The 18288-nt window shown below is 40.8% G+C and overlaps 1 long non-coding RNA gene across 2 annotated transcripts; it reads right to left on the bottom strand.

Annotated features, from left to right (window-relative positions):
* Positions 1 to 325: 325 nt before the first annotated feature.
* On the bottom strand, positions 326 to 17610 carry LOC149124547 (uncharacterized). Of its 2 annotated transcripts, none has more exons than XR_016212838.1 (2): positions 17133 to 17610; positions 326 to 11716 (listed from the first exon to the last, which is right to left on the bottom strand). It is a non-coding gene; the product is annotated as an uncharacterized LOC149124547 (long non-coding RNA). The 2 variants fall into 2 exon arrangements; XR_016212837.1 differs by lacking the exon at positions 17133 to 17610 and adding an exon at positions 16632 to 17123.
* Positions 17611 to 18288: the final 678 nt, after the last annotated feature.

The following is an 18288-nucleotide window of genomic DNA, read 5'->3' as shown; positions in this document are numbered from 1 at the left end:
CGCTTTAGGTGTGTTCCTCTAACAAACGTGTATGAAATGGATTGGGGAGAGGTTAGGATAATGGGGAAAAATAGTCAAACTTCTCTCTCTTTAACTCTATCTCTTTTTAGGTTAACATTCAACTTGACATGGGAGATGTGTCCTCAATAAAATCCAGGATTCAATACTGCATTTGTCTGAGACTGCTTGTTTTTAGGTGATTTAAATATGATTCTTTTAGAACCCTCTCTCCTAAAAGTCTGTAGGTTTAAAACATAATTTGAACTTCATTTTCCAGGGAGGAATCCAATTTGGCTTTTGTTGTTTCTGGTCGGATATTATATGGTTTTTTTTTTTTTTTTTTTTTTTTTTTTTTTATTGCAAGCCTTTAGAATGGTTCACAGATGTTGCTGCTAAAATAGATCCTCTTGGAACTATTTGGTTTGAGAAAATCTCTGTTGTCATGGATTAAATTAATAGAGACCTCTTTTTTAAAAATTCAAGGCTGTATCCACATTTAGGAGGTAATCATAGTTCCTTAAATTCAAATAAAGCAATCATGGGGACAGGCAACATTTGGAATACTAGCCATAGGTCCATATTATGGCACTTATGCTTGAGTTATGCTGGCTTTATATTAAAGACCATCTTTCCCAAGAAGACAGGGATCAGCCAGGATAGTATTTTTACAAATTAAGAAATTCATGCCACATTTGGTCAACTGCACTGGAGAAATAGTTATTAGAATATCTGTGGCTTAAATTATACATGTGGACACACTGAAATCCAACAGGCAATTCACCATTAGAATTATTTAATAAAATATCAAATTCAAGTATCAACTAAACATCAGCTGGATCTTGCAAAACCTCACATTGCATTTAGGCAGCTCTCAGAAGATTCTTTATTGGTCTCTTTCACTCCTCCCCACAGCCATTGCTGCTAAGTTCACATCTTCTTTGTCACCCATAGATGAAGGACTTGCCTATCTACATGTTCACTCCCATGTCTCAAGCCCCAAATCCACAACACATTATTATGCATCTTCCTATCTGGCATGTGACAATCCAGATGTCCAAATCAATTTACCATTTTATCCACAATGTGGTGCCCAATGTAGGATCCTGTACATCAGCAGTTTCAAGATAATATTTCTGGAACACAAATCTTCTAGAGGCTTAAATTCTACAAATGGGGTAGACTTTTGACACAGCAGTTAAGAACTCCACCCAATATTGGAGTGCCTTGTTTAAGTCCTGACTCTGCTTCCTAGTCCAGTTTTCTGCAAATATTTAAATTGGGAGAAACCAGGTGATAGCTCAAGTACTTGGGTACCTACCACCCATGTGAGAGACTTAAATTGAGTTCCAGGCTCTTGACTGCAGCCTGATTCAGCCTTAGCTGTTGGGGGTATTTGGTAAGTGAACCAGCAGATGAAAAATCTCTCTCTCTCTCTTTCTCTCTCTCTCTCTCAAGGGCAAAATGAAAATAAATAACATTTTTTAAAATTGGAGATTTATGTTTAAATGAGTCTGGAAAATTTTACACAAAAATCACACTTTTTGGAGTTGGCAATTAAAATTAAACTTCTAATATCTCTTAGGTCTCCCACACTAGAAACATGTTTTCAAATTTGTTTATCCCAGTATATCAGACTCCTTTCTTTTATGACATCTAGTAACATTTCCAAAAACTCATGTTGACAAGAAGCATTTTCAGAGTAGCCCTTGCCTCCTCCTGGGTCATAAGTGCTGTAGACAACATCATCTCCTTGTGGTCTTCTACCTAGGAGTGCATCTAGAGGCAAATTGCCTGAATTCACTTCCTGACTTCACCACCCACCAGAACTGAGACCTGATCAAGTCACATCATCTCTCTTCTCAGCTTCTACATCATTAAAATGGTTGGCCTTGTGTGACGCCCCTCTAAAGCAGGAAGTAGCTATAGAAGGTATGATGATTCTATGTCCTTCAATATCCCTTAGGATTAAGGGCTGGAATCTCTCTGAGGGGCGAATGATGTGCACAGGCAGATAGGATAAAATCGATTAGATTTGTAAGCTGGAGTCCACACTCTCCACCCTCCATCTCATGCCCCTACCTGACCCCACCTGTATGCCCACCTGCCAATCAGACTACATAACCACTCCCCTTTGGGAGTGAATAAAAGGCCCAGAACACAGTGGGCCCGTCCCTCTTGTTGCCCGAGCCTTCAGGACATGTGGCCTGCTTTCTTGCCTGCATGCTTGCCACACGTGGCTCGCCCCTGGCCTACTTGCTGCTTTGTATGGATCCAACTTAGCTCCTAGACTTCTCTTTCTCCCCTAAATAAAGCCCTCACTCTCCTGCACATTTCTCTCACTGAATAAAATCCTTAAAACTTAAAAAAAAAAAAAAGATTGGCCTTTCTTAAAGGATTGTAAGGACTAAATGAATTAATGTACTTGATATACTTAAAAAGTGTCTGGAACATAGTAGCTTTTCAGTAAATGTTCATTTTTATTATTGCTCTTGTTACCTCTAAAATGCCTCTATTTATTTATTTGAGAGGTAGAGTCACACTCAGAGAGAAGGATAGACAGAGAAAAATGTCTTCTATCTGCTGGTTCATTCCCCAGATGGCTGCAGTGGCTGGAGCTGAACCAATCCAAAGCTAGGAGCCAGGAACTTCTTTCAGGTCTCCCATGCAGGTGCGGGGGCCTAAGCATTTGAACTGTCTTCCCCTGCCTTCTCAGGTCACAGTAGAGAGCTGGATCAGAAGAGGAGCTGCCGGGCCACGAATAGGTGCCCTTATGGTATACTGACGCCACACGTAGAGGCTCAGCCTACTACGTGACAATGCCAGTCCCAAAATATCTCTCAAATATTTGCTAGTTCCAAAGGTTTTGATGCTTCCATACTTTACATACTCATCATTTCTTTCCTGAATTATAATTATTGTTATTGTTAATAATAATAGCAATTTGCACTAAGTTTGGCTCTTTATAAATTTATTTGATGTTTTCTTATACATTATGCAATTAGCATAAAAATACTTCATTTACTCTTCTCACAGTCTCTCTCCTTGGCAATTCATTCACCACACTTCCACTTAATTCTTAAAAATATAAATCTAATGCTGCCATCCCTATGCTCACGAATGTTAAATGATCTTCCATTATAATAAAGGAAATAATAAAAGGAATAATTAAGGGAAGTAGCAGCCCCACACAATGACGGACACACACCTACTGCATACTCCCCACTGCACTGTGTTACAGCCTAGACTCTGGGACTCTCCTCCAGTATTCAAGACGACAATGTACTTTCACAGCACCTGGTTTGACTGGCTCTGTTTTGGTTTTACTTTGAAAACCCTTCCCTCCTTGTGCTTCTTAGAAATCTTACTTGCTCTTTATGCCCACCTCGAATTTCACATGCACTATGAAGTATTTCTCAACTCTATTCAATCTGTATTCTCCTTTTGACTCTACTTGTGAGTACATAAATGTGTGTGTGCATACACATAAATTTAACATAAGCATTATACTATACCTCACACAATTAATTATGCACAGACTGTCTTCAAGTTCAATTATAAGAGGTTATGTCTTATTCATTCTTTTATATTTTATAAGCAAAGCACAGCCCCTTATGTTTCATAGGTGCCTATTTATATATTGACTAAATTTACCTATATAGACAGCTTCTTACACTTCATTAGTACATACCACATTTTACACAAAAATTGCACCTATAAGAATTAAATGGTTGGTAATTCTTTCCTTGTCAAAAGTTTCTATCTTTACAAAAGAAAGCACAATGAGACTCCTGTACCAGGGAAATGGGCCAGTATCTTTACATAAAAATACAATCACGTGGAACTTTTGCAAAACACGCCTACAAAATACACCTGTGTCCACCAAGCTCCCTTGGATTCTGGCTTCTTGGGATATTATCATATTTTAATTGGGATTATCTTGGAATAAAAATAGAGGCCAATTAATATCCGAGCCCTATAAAAATCATATCTCCATTTTTCCAATGGGGACTTCCTGGTTGGCTCTCGAGAGGTGATCTAATCTATAGTCTCACTCCCTAATCTAAGTTCACTTGCAGGTCAGATGTCCCCAGTTTGTTTCTTGTTCAATGACCTCATCTCCTTCAATGGAGCTGCTCCTCTGTCAAAATGCTGCTATTGGAAAAATCCCCCTGGAGACTCACTACAGAGGCAAACTTCCACGTTGAAAGTACAGTTATCCCTGCTGTGCATCGTTCTCAGTGCCTCCTGTCCTGGCTGTTGCTTGGCTAGAATTAGGAGGATTAACTCTTCCATAAGCCTTCCATTTTCCTACCAGTGCATCTGGTTAATCTGCAATCCCACGTCATATTGAAGTAGGAGATGCCTCTGTGCCATGCAAAGTTCTGGGCCAGCTTTGTGCACCACTTTCTCTTTGTCCTAAGTTTTGACTGATTCACACCTAATATGCATGATCTAATGATCTGTACCTCTTAGCCATTACTGCTTCCCGTGGATAGTTCAATTCCATTTTGTCAGTTAATAATAAACTATTATCTCTCCCTGCTACACTTCTGCCAAGAGTTTTTTTTCCAGAAACGACTTTATAGTTATTATCTAATCTTTATAAAACCATGGAGGAAGTTTTCCCATCTAACAGACGGTAAATGATTAAGAAGCAGACAGTTAAAGAACTTGCTCAAGGTAACATGGCAATTCAGTGATGGAGTAATACCGAGTGTGTCCAATGTTCATTGTCCAATTGTTCTTTCCCTGTAATTCAATCTGCAAATACTTTCATAATATTATCTGAGTTTAAGTTTATATACAGCTGCCTCATTTTTCATACAAATCATTGAGTGGCCAAATAAAAAGAGAGGGTACCTATGAACTTAAGGAATAGCATTGTAAGTGGTCTCTAGAGAGGTATATGCTGATTTCATTATTATTGTGCGCTCGGCCTGGGGGATATTCACACATCTATTGAAACACTCACTTGAATACAAAACATCTTACAACCATAGGTTTAATAATGTAAAAAGAACTATGAAGACTTTCCTGGAAATTATACAAATTACCAAAAGGATTTTGAGGGCTATAATTTAGTTTTTTTAAGTTAAAAATATTTTTCAAGAATACATTTATATTCATTTCAGTGATACACTCTCACATCTATTAACAAGTATAATTTGTTATTGAGAAACAGCTAGATGAAAGAAGTGAGAAAAATGTCCAGGCAGGGGATATTTTCACATTGCTGATAGCTCTTAACCATATTAATATTTTGTGCATAAATAATAGATGTCTAGAAAGCACTTTCTCACTTAATCTTTTTAGTATTTTATTTTCTCACATTCAATATGCTCCTTTTTTTCTAGAAGCTCTAAAATCATCTTACAACTTAGAGTCTATCATAATTCAATTCCTCATCATTTTGCAAGTATTTACAAAGCTTGTACATTCCATTAGGTATTAGAGACCTAGCCCACCAGAGCCTAAGTCCCCCAATAGAATAAGGGTTCAATAAATATTTTCTGTGGGTAGGGGGGTGCAAAGAGGAATATGAGGTTGCCTCTGTCTTCTCGAGTGTCCATTTGGAGACAGACCTATGGTTGATAATCACCTATGGTTGATAACCAGGAACAAACTGATTTTCAAGCCAACAAAACCTTAGTGTGTGCAGTTATCTGAAAATCAATGTGTATAACTTCACTGTGTAAATCATACATATGAAGCTGGATACATTTCACGTCTTTTCAGTCGCACTGCCACACTCTGAAAATCTTACTGCTATATTGCTTCACTCCCATCGTGGCAGGCTTCCGCCGTGCACAAGGATCATTGCTCAACTTGAAGTGTCCAGACACATATTTTTGCTTTTGTTTTTTTAATTCACTGTAAAGAAAATGGGCTTGGAAATCAGTCACTGCTGAGATGAATAGATTTTGCTAAACTGTCCTAGATTCTGAGGGCTTTATGAGCAGCTAGACTTAGAGGGCTGATTATAGAGTATGTGGTATCCTTTGCTCACCAACAACCCTGCTCTTTTCCATTTTCTAGGTCTACAGAGAGGCAACATTCCCAGCATTCCTTGCAGTCAGATGTCAGCACATGGTTAAATTCTAGGTGATGGGATGGAAAGGGAAGTGCTGTGTGCCACTTCAAGGCCAGGTTCTCACAAATGCTCTTGCCTTCTTCCAGATGTCTGGGATGGAGGAAATCCTGGGATACTCTTGGAAGCTACACATTGAACAGGGCAGAGCAATGGCCAGACCGAGTCTCTGAGTTTCTGCATGGAGCATAAAGTAGCTTATTTTCCAAGATAGCTGCCATCAAGTTCTTCCTGACCTACAGGCACGTGCCATTAGCTATCAACAGACAGAGTCTGTTATTCTCTTCCTTTTCAATCAAGGCTCACTTAATTGACATGATTATTTAACAGAATGAAGTGCCATTCTGAGACTGCCTTGAACTCCCATTTAGGTTTCCTAGAAATCCTCTTTTATACTACTAGGAAGGCTAAGGGGTCCTGTTGAGTGGCCCCAAAAAATCAACATTGACTTTCCAGCCATATGTGCAAATCTCCATCCCAACACTACCCTGCAAATGTGCATGCGTAAGAAATACACTTCCTCCTGCTTTGAGCCTACATGTTTGATTTAATTGTTATTCCAGGGAGACATGTATCTTCCTTTTTCCATGCAAGTATTGCTAGAAGATACAAGTGAAAAGATTGCAAGAAGAGAGAGGGTGAGAGACAAACTGTCATGGTTGCCCCTCTCTGGACTGACGTTGCGGAAGTGAGGAAAAGAATTTCACACTACTCAGGGAAGCCCTCAGAGCAGAAGGGCCCTGCCAAGCTTCCAATGGGAAGGAGAGGAAAGGCCCTTGCAGGTCGACATTGCCGTCTTGGGGCACAGTGTGCAGGGAGGGGGTTCACACACACACAAAAGGGCCTCACAAGTGGAATACCCAGAGCCCGGCAGTTCCCACATGTCCCCAGAGTGGGAGTGGGGCACTGCTAGCTCTCAAGGGAGAGCTGAGCTGGAGAAAATCTGTTGGGGTGACCCGGGTGGTCAAATGATGCCAAAGCCAAGAACCGGAGAGTTGACAGGGACAAATTTGGAGGCATAGCCATTTCCATCAAGAAGATGAGAGCAGCCAGGAATTGGGAGAGTATGGCTGTGTCCCAGTGAGAGGCCAGCCTGCAAGTTTCACAAGCACTAGACTTCAACAGCAGACACCCCTAGACTGTGACGGGACACAGGGCCAGCACCAGTTGGGCAACATCTGTTGCTCACCCAGACATGGCCAGAGCAGTTCAGAACCCTTCTCCGTCACCGTGAAGTCAACTGAACCACACCTCCCTGTGTGTCTCAACCTTTGCTTAAAGGAAGTTAGGGGAGAGACGGTGAGGGAATAAAGAAAGTCTGTGCATTTTCTCCCAGTGAGACTGAGAATATTTCTAAAGAGATCTTAAGTGATTTGATCAGAAAATACCAATTAAGTCTATAGTATCATGTCACTACCTAGCATTGTGGGGGCTTAAGAAGGAAATCAGATTAGTTAAAGAAAAAAAAAAAGGAGAGCACATTTTTTCTATACTTTGGAGCACAGTTTGAGAGCGTTCATTACCCCACTGGGTAGATTTAGTCACTTCAGTTTTCTAGATATGCAAGCAAAATTATCAACAGCAGAATTACATCCTCTTTCCGAACTCAAAGTAGTGATATTTTTCTGTAGATTCTATTGCCTCCTGTTCCCAAATTCTACATTTATTATTTGATTTAAACTCTAAATATCAATCTTGAAATTCATTTTGGAATCTAGATATGACTATAGTGGGAGAAGGAGAGAAAGAGTAAATGTATTTTTAAAGGGTGTGCCACCACACACATAAGTTACATGAATCCTACCGGTAAATATTTTCTACATATTTGTACGCACACAGGTCAACATTACAGAGTGCGTGTGTGTATGTGTACAGAATTGTGTCATAATATGCAAAGAATTTATTTAGTTTGCCTTTCTTGTGGAACTATGGATACCTGATGATTGTTTTTTTTAGGCTCCGGGTGCTTGTTCCCATGGAGGGATGTATGAAGAGCGCTGTGGCTTGTTTGCCAAATATTCTCGTCATGTGAGACGCACCCTGGTAGGAGGAAGCGAAGGACTCCATCACAGCAGACCTTTGGGGAAACTGAAAGTTTACTTGGAGTTAAAAGAAAGTTTAGGGAACCTGTGATCTGCCTGCGGGAATAATAAATGAGTGTTAAATAGCTGTTAAGAACATGGTATCTTACAGTGCCAGGTAGATTAACTTCCCCAAGCAGCTTTGTAACACTGTGGACATTCCCTGTAAGAATTGTAAGAGCCTTATGGGCTCCACGGAATAAGGGAGACTTTGTTCATGTGGGGTCTCAGCTGTTCTTGACTATGCGAGGAAGTGACCAACAGTGGTGACCTTACGGATGATCTGGCTAGAGGGAAATGCTATTGGCAACCATTACTCTGGGTGTACACAGTGAGGAGCACGTCTTAAGAGCTGCAAGGGAGCACCACAGAAGAACTAAGGAAAGGGATTCACCAAAGGGGATTTCTTGCACACTGCCCTCTTTCAACAGTGAGCTTTTCTTAAGCAAGAAGGAGGGAAATTCACATTTTCTACCTAATATCAATGGTGGGGACACGAATAGGAAAGTGAAGTTTTTTAATAAAAAAAAAAAAAAATGAGGCCGGCGCCACAGCTCACTAGGCTAATCCTCCACCTTGCAGCGCCGGCACACCGGGTTCTAGTCCCGGTCGGGGTGCCGGATTCTGTCCCGGTTGCCCCTCTTCCAGCCCAGCTCTCTGCTGTGGCCAGGGAGTGCAGTGGAGGATGGCCCAAGTGCTTGGGCCCTGCACCCCATGGGAGACCAGGATAAGTACCTGGCTCCTGGCTTCGGATCAGCGCGGTGCGCCAGCTGCGGCGGCCATTGGAGGGTGAACTAATGGCAAAGGAAGACCTTTCTCTCTGTCTCTCTCTCACTGTCCACTCTGCCTGTCAAAAAAAAAAAAATTAAAAAAAAAAAATGAGTGGAGTTAGCAGCTCAGAAAGTTCAAATTCAATTTCAGGTCTACACACAGACTCTGCCTACAGCTTCTCACCTCCAGTGGAGCAGGGAAACAGTGTTGCTGGGGGCAGAAGTGGTGGTGAGAAAAGATCTGCCCCTGTAACCTTATGCTAAAGTCAACATAACCACAGTTAACAGTCCTCTTCTCCATTTCAGGTACCAACTGGAAAGCTGTCAAATGTAAAGGGCTTATTTTGAACAAATTGCTGGCACCAGTGAAACAATTTTGTTTTACTAATATCATTCCTGAACCCAAGCTGAAGAGCGGCAGGCAGCCTGATCTTTCAAGAAGTCCCAGCAATAATGGGAAGAAAGGACTGGCACAGCAGAGAGGCGTGTTCAGTTCATCTGTTGGGTCTTCCCTGAAGTCTAAAGTTTAATTAGGTATAAAATTTCCCAGCTCAAAGTACTCCTTGTGCCTCCAATCATTGTTCTTAGGGTATAACTACAACTCTTCAATGACAGAAACTCTATTCTCTAAGTTACCATTTTGCTATATTTGACCCACACACATTTTAAATGTTAAGTTATTCATGCCCCCAAAGTCATTTTTCAGATACATATTTTTCCAATGCTAATTTCAGTTCTAACTCTCGAAGAAGATGACATGTTCATGCTAAGTACAGTTGTACTTTTGTTATTTGATAGGCAGTCTAACCACTTGGCAGATCTTCCTCAGTCTTTCTTCTTCCTTTTCCTTTGTATTTAATATCTTTTGACCCAGTAGATTAGCTTTTGAATGACAACTTGACTTAAGAAGAAATCTAGGAATAATAACAAAGTCCCCTTTGGAGTGACTTAATCACAGAATAAGCAAAGAATCAGAATCGGATCTGGAAAAACTCTTTATCTCTTTCAGAAGTTCTTCAGTCAAATAAATCTCCATTGATATTTCTTATGAAAAACAAAGAAACTGGAAATAGCAGCTCTTTGAGCCATGATGCTGGATTTGTTGAGTGGATGGATTCTGTAATTATATGGGCTCTTAAGTCCAAGAAAAAGTGGCCTCCATAGCCTATTGCTGATGGCAAATGTTTCTAGAAGGATCCTTTTAGAAAGAGCAGATAAGCACAGTCAGTTTTCATGCAATTTCTCTTTCACCTTTCACTTTGTACACCCACTGATGAGCTATATGTACAATGGAAGTGCACCTGACCCAGTGAGATTGCTTCTATTGGTATTTTCTCCTCAGTGTCCCAGGGAGAAGTTGAGAGTATTGCTCATCTGTTCAGCCTCCATTTGGTGAACAAACTGTATTGTATGGTTGTAAGGTAGAAGAAAAGTAGGTTTGAAAACTAAATCAAAAATACTTTTAGGAGCCGTTGAAAATAGGAAGGGATGGTACTGGCATTGTTCTGTAGAGGGTCAAGCTTCCACCTGCATTGCTGACATCCCATATGGACACTGGTTCATGTCTCAGCTGCTCCACTTCTGAACTGGTTCCCTTCCAATCCAGCTCCCTGCTAACGTGCCTGGGAAAGCAGTAGAGAATGGCCTAAGTCCTTGAGACCCTGCACTCATGTGGGAGACCTAAAAGAATCCCCTAGTTTCTCGTTTCAGATCAGCTTTGCTCCAGCCATGTGGTCATTGAAGAGTGAACTAGCAGATGAAAGACCTCTCTCTCTCTCTCTCTCTTTCTCTCTCTCTCTGTAACTCTTTCAAATAAATAAAAGAAAGGAAAATATAAATCACTCCTCTACTCACAACAATACAATAGTGAGCCATTTTAGTCTGAGTAAATTTCAAAGCTGTCACTGTGGTGTGAGAGATTTTTTTCCAAGGATGGTCATACAATATCTCCTGGACATTAAACTTTTGTAAAGTCTTGTCATTCCTCCATCAAGAAATGGAGCCCATGCCTCTTCCTATTGAACTTGGTCAGGTCTGCAGACTGACAATCTGTAGAGTTCATCAGAAGTGATGTTCTGTGACTTCCCAGACCAGGGCACATAGCATCATGCATTGCCCCCTTGCTCTCTTGGGAAGCTCACCCTTGGGAACCAGCCACCATTCTGTGAAGAACCCAAAGATGCCTGTAGAGAGATCAGAAAAGGGAGTAACAAGGCCCATGGCTCATCACGCTAGCTGAGATCCTAGACTACAGCCAGCGCCATTTTGCTAGGATGTGACTCAATCATCCTTCACCCCCTGGCCAAGCCAGCCATTTGATGCCATGTGGAGCAAAATGAGCTGTTCCCATGAATCCTTACCTGAATTGCAAATTTGCAAGAAAAATAAATACTCGCTGTTGTTTGAAGTCACTAAGTGTGGTGGTGATCTGTTATGCAGACTTAGACTGATACATGTGCTACACGAGGTCCTTTATAAGATGACTCGCAGTTGTTCTCCTGTTTCTTTTCCTTTTTAATCTCACTTCTTCCACATTTTCTCTCATCTACTTCACTCTGAACATTTGTCTGAATGTGCTAAGCATTTCTCTACTTCAGGGATTTTTATACTTACCCTGTTGTCCACCTGAGACATTTTTCTTCCTTTTATCTCCACGCCTTGCTCCCTTACCTCTTCACAGTCTGAGATCAATACAGTTCTATCAGTGAGAACTTTTCTGGATGTTTTGCTTACCACCAACTTATGCATTGTTTGTTGGGTTAGTTGTTTCTATTTCCCTATAAAAATATAAGCAACATGAAAGAGCAGAAATTTTCTGAGTCTCAAGGCCTTATAATGGTTGTAGGAATCAATAACATTTTTATAAACATTTACTTAAATTTTTGTTTTGTTGAATATTTTCATTATTCACTTCTTTTTTAAAGTTTATTTTTAATTGATTTTTTATTTTAAAGGCAGAGAAGTGGAGAAAGTGAGAGTGACAGTGACAGCAAGTGAGTGAGAGAGATCTTCTATCTGCTGATCTAATGCTTACTAGAGTTGGGCCTAGGCCAGGCCAAAGCTGGAAGCCAAGAATTCCACCTGGGTTTCCCATGTGGGTGGTAGGGATCTGAGTACGTAAGCTGTCGTCTATGCTCTGAGGGTATGCATTTACAGGAAACTGGAAGGTAAGAGGAGGCAAGACTTCATCCCAGGAATTCCAATAAGGAATGCAAGCATCCCAAAGAGCGGCTTAGTCCACTGCTTCACAGTAGCCACCCCTATTCATTTCCACATCCAGTAAGTCTTAGGTGTGCTTAGGGATTTTTTAAGCTCCCTTTTTGTCAGTGTCTTTACTGGTGATGGCCCATTCTCCCTTGCTGCCAGTCCAGTCCTGTGACAACTTCATTTCCTATCTTTTAAGAAGGCCAGCGCTTGGCTTAGTGGGTAAGGCCTCTAACTGCAGTGTCAGCATCCCGTATGGGCATCAGTTCACATCCTGGCTGCTCCACTTCCGATCCAGCTCTCTGCTGTGGCCTGGGGAAGCAGTAGAAGATGGCCCAAGTGCTTGGGCCCCTGCACCCATGTGAGAGACCTGGAAGAAGCTCCTGGCTCCTGGCTTCAGATCGGGACATCCCTGGCCATTGCGGCCAACTGGGGAGTGAACCAGCGGATGGAAGATCTCTCTCTCTCTCTCTCTCTCTCTCTCTCTCTCTCTTTCTCTCTGCCTCTGCCTTTCAAATAAATAAAATAAACTGTTAAAAAATAAATTAAAAAGTTTTAAAAAAGAAGGCATACATTGCACAGTGGCTCTTGTGTATTTAGTTCACTTTCCACAAAAAAACTAAAATCATTAAAGTTGCCAAAGTGAAAGGAAACTTAAGTTCTTTCCCAATTGTTCTAAATATTTTCTCCTGTTTGTCCATCTATTTTCCCATTGGAACTAGAGTATTCCTATTTTCCTTTTTTAAAAAGATTTATTATTTATTTGGAAGTCAGTCTTACAGAGAAAGAGGGAGAGACACAGAGAGAGACAGAGACAGAGACAGAGAGTTCTATCTGCTGGGTAACTCCCCAGATGGTCCCAATGGCAAGGTTGAAGCCAAGAGCCAGGAGCTTCATCCAGATCTCCCATGTGGGTGGTAGGGGCCCAAATACTTGCTCCATCTTCTGCTGCTTTCTTAGGCACATTAGCAGGTAGCTGAAATGGAAGTGGAGTAGCCAGGATGTGAACTGGCACCCATATGGGATGTCAGAGCTGCAGGCCAAGGCTTTAACCCACTGAACCACGGCACCAGCCCCAGGGATTTACATTTTTAATAGATCACTCAGTCTTCTGTGTTGGAAAATAGTAAACAAGATAAAACAGGGCCAACAGTAAAGAGGTGGCTGCTCTAGCAAGGTGTGCTGTGAAGGTGCCTAGGACTAGACTTGTAACAGTAGAGAGTGTGTAAAATGGGAAGATTACAAATCCATTCCAAAGATGGAACCCGGCAGACTTGCTAAGAGATAGTGGTAGGGTCAGTGAGGAAGAAAGCAGTCGAGAATAACTCTTACTCTCCTTAAAACATAGATACCCTCTTCTGTCCTAAGTGCCTGGCTTTTTTCACACAAGCTCTCCAAACCCATGAACAATTTTAGAAAAATTGAATAAAATACTCAAATAAAGCCTGATTAAAGGCAGCAGAATGTTCTGAATGCCCCCAGGTCTTGAGGAGTTGAGATATCAAAGGGAAGGGAATCCCAGGAGGTGATCCCAATATTTCCTGCTACATTTTCCACTGAGACATTTGTCCATTTGTAACTGGAGCATTTTTGAACATCAAGAAGTGGAGGAGAAATGGGAGGCTAACTGGTGAAGAAGAGGAACAGAGCTGTAGGTAATCTCAAGGGGATACACAGAACTTAGAGTTCAAGGCTAAGACAGTACCTAAAGGCACAGGGCAAAAAAATTACAAAAAGGTACAAAAAAGTGAGCTAAACATTTGGTGCTTTCTCTTTTTGGAAGAAAGCTTCCAAAAAGCTGAGAGCCTGAGAGGATAAAATGCGACAAAGAGGCCAAAAAGTGAAGCAGAGCTTTCAATAGTGTCACAGTATGGGTAGGCAAAATCGAAAATCCAGAGGTTGCCAAGGACAAGAAACCATGATAAACAGATGTACAGCAAACCACTGAAATGCCTACATCTCAGGAAAAAGAGAAAACCTGAAATAAATTAGCCTTTACAAAAACTACAACTCAGCATAGAATTATTCTAACTGCCTGCCGGAAGTAAAAATGCATTCTTTATATATCATGCATATCTATAATCTCTCACTGACAATATATACAATTCAATCACGAGTTTTCAGGTACAATGAAGGATAAGAGCAAGAAAAAACAGATAATAGAAATAGACCTACAGATGATATGATTAAATTCATGAGAATTGGATTAGAGAATTAGATTAGAGAACAACTGGGTTTATGTGTTAAAGATAATTGGTGACAGGGGCCGGTGATGTGGTGTAGTAGGTAAAGCTCCAGCCTGCAGTGCCAGCATCCCATATGGGTGCCAGTTTGAGTCCCAACTGCTCCACTTGCGATCCAGCTCTCGGCTATTGCCTGGGAAAGCAGTAGAAGATGGCCCAAGTGCTTGGGCCCCTGCACCCATATGGGAGACCTGGAAGAAGCTCCTGGTTCCTGGCTTCGAATCAGCGCAGTTCTGGCCATTGTGGCCATCTATGGAGTGAACCAGCAGGTGGAAGACCTCTCTCTCTTTCTCTCTGCCTCTTCTTCTCTCTCTGTGTAACTCTGACTTTCAAATAAATAATCTTTTTTTTAAAAAAAAAAAAAAACATAATTGGTGACTGAGTGGAAATTCCAGCAGAGGGAGTAAAAAGTAATTTTTTTTAAAAGTAGGATTTCTGGAATTTAAAAATACAACAAATTTAATAAGAAACTTAAAATATATTTTTAAGATAACATTAAGCACAGATAACCATTACATGTTAAAAGATTAGTGAAGAGAAAAATGTCCCAATTGACACACACACACACACACACACACACACACAGAGAGAGAAAGAGGATAGCAACAAATTTAAAAGGCATCATGTACATAGCTAAAAGATCTAAACTGTATGTTATTTGGACTACTACAAGAATGAGAGAAAGAGAGATTGGGCAGAAATAATGGTGGTCAATTTTGTAAAACTATTAAAAACTATCAAGTCACTGACTCAAGAAGTGATATGGAGGCCTGCTTTGTGCACAGTGGGTTAAACCACCACCTGCAATGCCGGCATTACACACAGGCACTGCTTCGAGTTCCAGCTGCTCCAGTTCTGATCCAGCTCCCTGCTAATGTGCCTGAGAAAGCAGCAGAAGATGAACCAAGTCCTTGGGCTCCCACCACCTATGTGGGAGACCCAGATGGAGTTCTAGGCTCCTGGATTCAGCCTCGTTTAGCCCCAGCTAAAGGGGGCACTTATGTAAGATAAACATTACAACCGAAATAAATCTTCAAGCAGATTACTTGCATCATTGTATGTTGATTCCAATTCTCTTGCTTTCTTCAATTCTTTGTAATGATCAATTGTGTTCAGAATATGTCATTGACTTTGCAAGGTTATCATCACAAGTTACATTATTTTCACTCTACTAGTGTTACGAAATGTTGTGAATACATTTATGCCAGCAGTGTAGTGATCTTTACAAGGATTTTGACAAAAATAATTTTCCAGTTAAGTGCTGATCACTTATAAACTTCTTGATTCCTTAAACATTTAAATGAAACATGATTTTATAGTAGGTATAACATACCAATAATATTATGTACTCTTTTTGACAATGCACTATGTGCCAGTTGCTATTTGACCATTTTTCTGAAGTGCTTATTGTCTTATTCTCCAAACAACATAATGAGAGGGGCTGAGATGTAAACTGAAGCATAGAGCAGTTAAATCCCACAGCCAGTAAGTGGCAAAGCCAAGACTCAAATCTAAAATGGCCCCAGGGTCTGTGTTCTTAATTCTTCACTGCACAATCTCAAATGGATTAAAAAATGTCAGACCCCAAAGCCACAGAAAAACACCCTGTGTAAATTTGCTCTTCTTTTTTTTTTTTTACTTTTTTTTCTTTTTTGACAGGCAGAGTGGACAGTGAGAGAGAGACAGAGAGAAAGGTCTTCCTTTGCCATTGGTTCACCCTCCAATGGCCACCAAGGCCGGCGCACCGCACTGATCTGAAGCCAGGAGCCAGGTGCTTCTCCTGGTCTCCCATGCGGGTGCAGGGCCCAAGCACTTGGGCCATCCTCCACTGCACTCCCTGGCCACAGCAGAGAGCTGGCCTGGAAGAGGTGCAACCGGGACAGAATCCAGTGCCCCAACCAGGACTAGAACCTGGTGTGCCGGCGCCACAAGGCGGAGGATTAGCCTATTGAGCCACGGCGCCGGCTGTAAATTCACTCTTAACTGGGACGAGGTGAAATAAGTTGACACAGCAACATGGCAGCATTAACTCTTTTCAAATCTACCTCACCACAGTGCGTGACAGAGTAACTCTCTCAGCACAGAGAGAAAACCTCTTGAGGAAGGTCTGTGACATGCTCTCTCATCCCAAGAAGGAAGCTGTCCATTATAGTCTGAGCATGAACACTTAGACCATTTCTGAATTATCTGCCCATCATGTGTAAATGTTCCCATTCAAAGGAATCTAATTTATTGAAGCACTCACCTTGGTATGATGCCGCACCTCAAAGGTGAGTGTACTGTTTGTTTCTGGCACCTGTTTTGGGAACCAGGTGCTAGGTTCCTCCCAGATCACAAGCTGTGTCCTCAAAGCAGGCCACCCGCACAGCAGGCTGTCTGTCACCTGCCTGTGTTCTTTCCAGTGTGGCCTTGATGGGAACTTGGAGCTTGTTTCTGAAGAGCCCTTTGTTTTTAAAAAACTAATATTCATTTCCTTGGCAAATAAATAAACAAACAAACAAATAAAACAGTGATAGTAATGGGGCTTGGTGCTAGCATCGAGACCCCAAGGAAGGATTAGATGTGGCAACTAATAATAATAAGCTTCTTCACTGGGTAACCGCATTCAAGGGGATACTCAGAAAATGTGACGAAAAACACCAACCCATACAGAATCACAAACTTTTCCATTTTCACATATTTGTCGTTAACTGCTCACATACTTCAGTGACAATTAGACACAAGATGATCCTGTTCCAACTCTTACCCTGGATGGCTGCTAGGTGTTCCACAGCCTAAGGCTTTCATTGCAGGGACCAAATGTCTGTCACTTCTATCAGGCATCCTACCCACCCTGCCAAGTGCTGCTGAGTTTCTCAGAGTTCTTGTACTTGCACAGTCACGCAATGTCTTTTTTAAAAAGGAAAAATAAAAGAGCTTGAATAAAACAAACAGTTGATATGGATCTAAGCTCACTACAAAGGACAGTAATTAAAGGATGGATCATTATTTCTCTGATGCAATTCTTAATCGCCCCCACAATAAATTCTCCACCCTGATTACTCCGCTCCGTTCAGAGATTTGGGCTATTGTGTGTGCGGTTTCATGGAGTACAGTTCAATTGAATTACCTCATGAATGTGATCAAGGCAGGTTTATTTGGTTCTTGTTTTAGTAAGTACTGTCTTAGTCATGAGCTAGTTCTTCCAAAAGACCTGGACAAATAACTTCAATCATCAGAAAGAGTTTATAGAAATGGAGCTGTGTCATCAAGAAATGAGTTTTCATTGGTTGTTAGTCCAAATGTATATTGTATTTACTCCATTGAATTCAAATGGGAGGGAAAGAAGTCTTCAAATTTAAGCTGTGTCTTTAGTAGCTTTCTTACAGTCTCTGTGTAAATATGATGCCTAGTATAGCATACATGATATATACTAATGAAATGGAATGGCTTAGGCTTGTTTTGAAAGGAAATTAATTTTATTCTAAAATGACAAGTTCTCAGTTAAGAAGGATAAAATAAAATATGTATAAATTCTTCTCTATTATTTTTATTTGCTATTTATTACCTTTTCTAAAGATTATACTAGTCATTCTGAAATAATAACTCTAGATATTTTAATAAGTATTTATCATGGTTTTACCTCAGTTCCTTCAGGTGAGAGTTTTTTCTTTCTATTTTTATCACAAAATAGTTTCATTCCTAGCATAAGTATGGTCATGTTGTGTCCTTTGCTGTTTTTTGGATATGTTCTTCCTCTCCAATTAGATTGTAAGCTCCTTGTAGAAAGAGGTGTCTCTCTTTCCCTTTTTGTCTTTTTACCATCTAGCTCAGCCTTGTAACCTAGATACAGAAGAAATATGTGTTTATTATGATTTGAAAATTTCTCAAAGAAAAGCACTTTTTAAAAGCAAAAAGTACTA

This window comes from Oryctolagus cuniculus, chromosome 9 (assembly GCF_051225735.1).
Source record: "Oryctolagus cuniculus isolate XC-2025 breed Fujian yellow rabbit chromosome 9, ASM5122573v1, whole genome shotgun sequence".
Taxonomy (NCBI): domain Eukaryota; kingdom Metazoa; phylum Chordata; class Mammalia; order Lagomorpha; family Leporidae; genus Oryctolagus; species Oryctolagus cuniculus.
The sequence above is the reverse complement of the archived record's forward strand: the minus strand, read 5'-3'. Positions and strand labels throughout refer to the sequence as shown.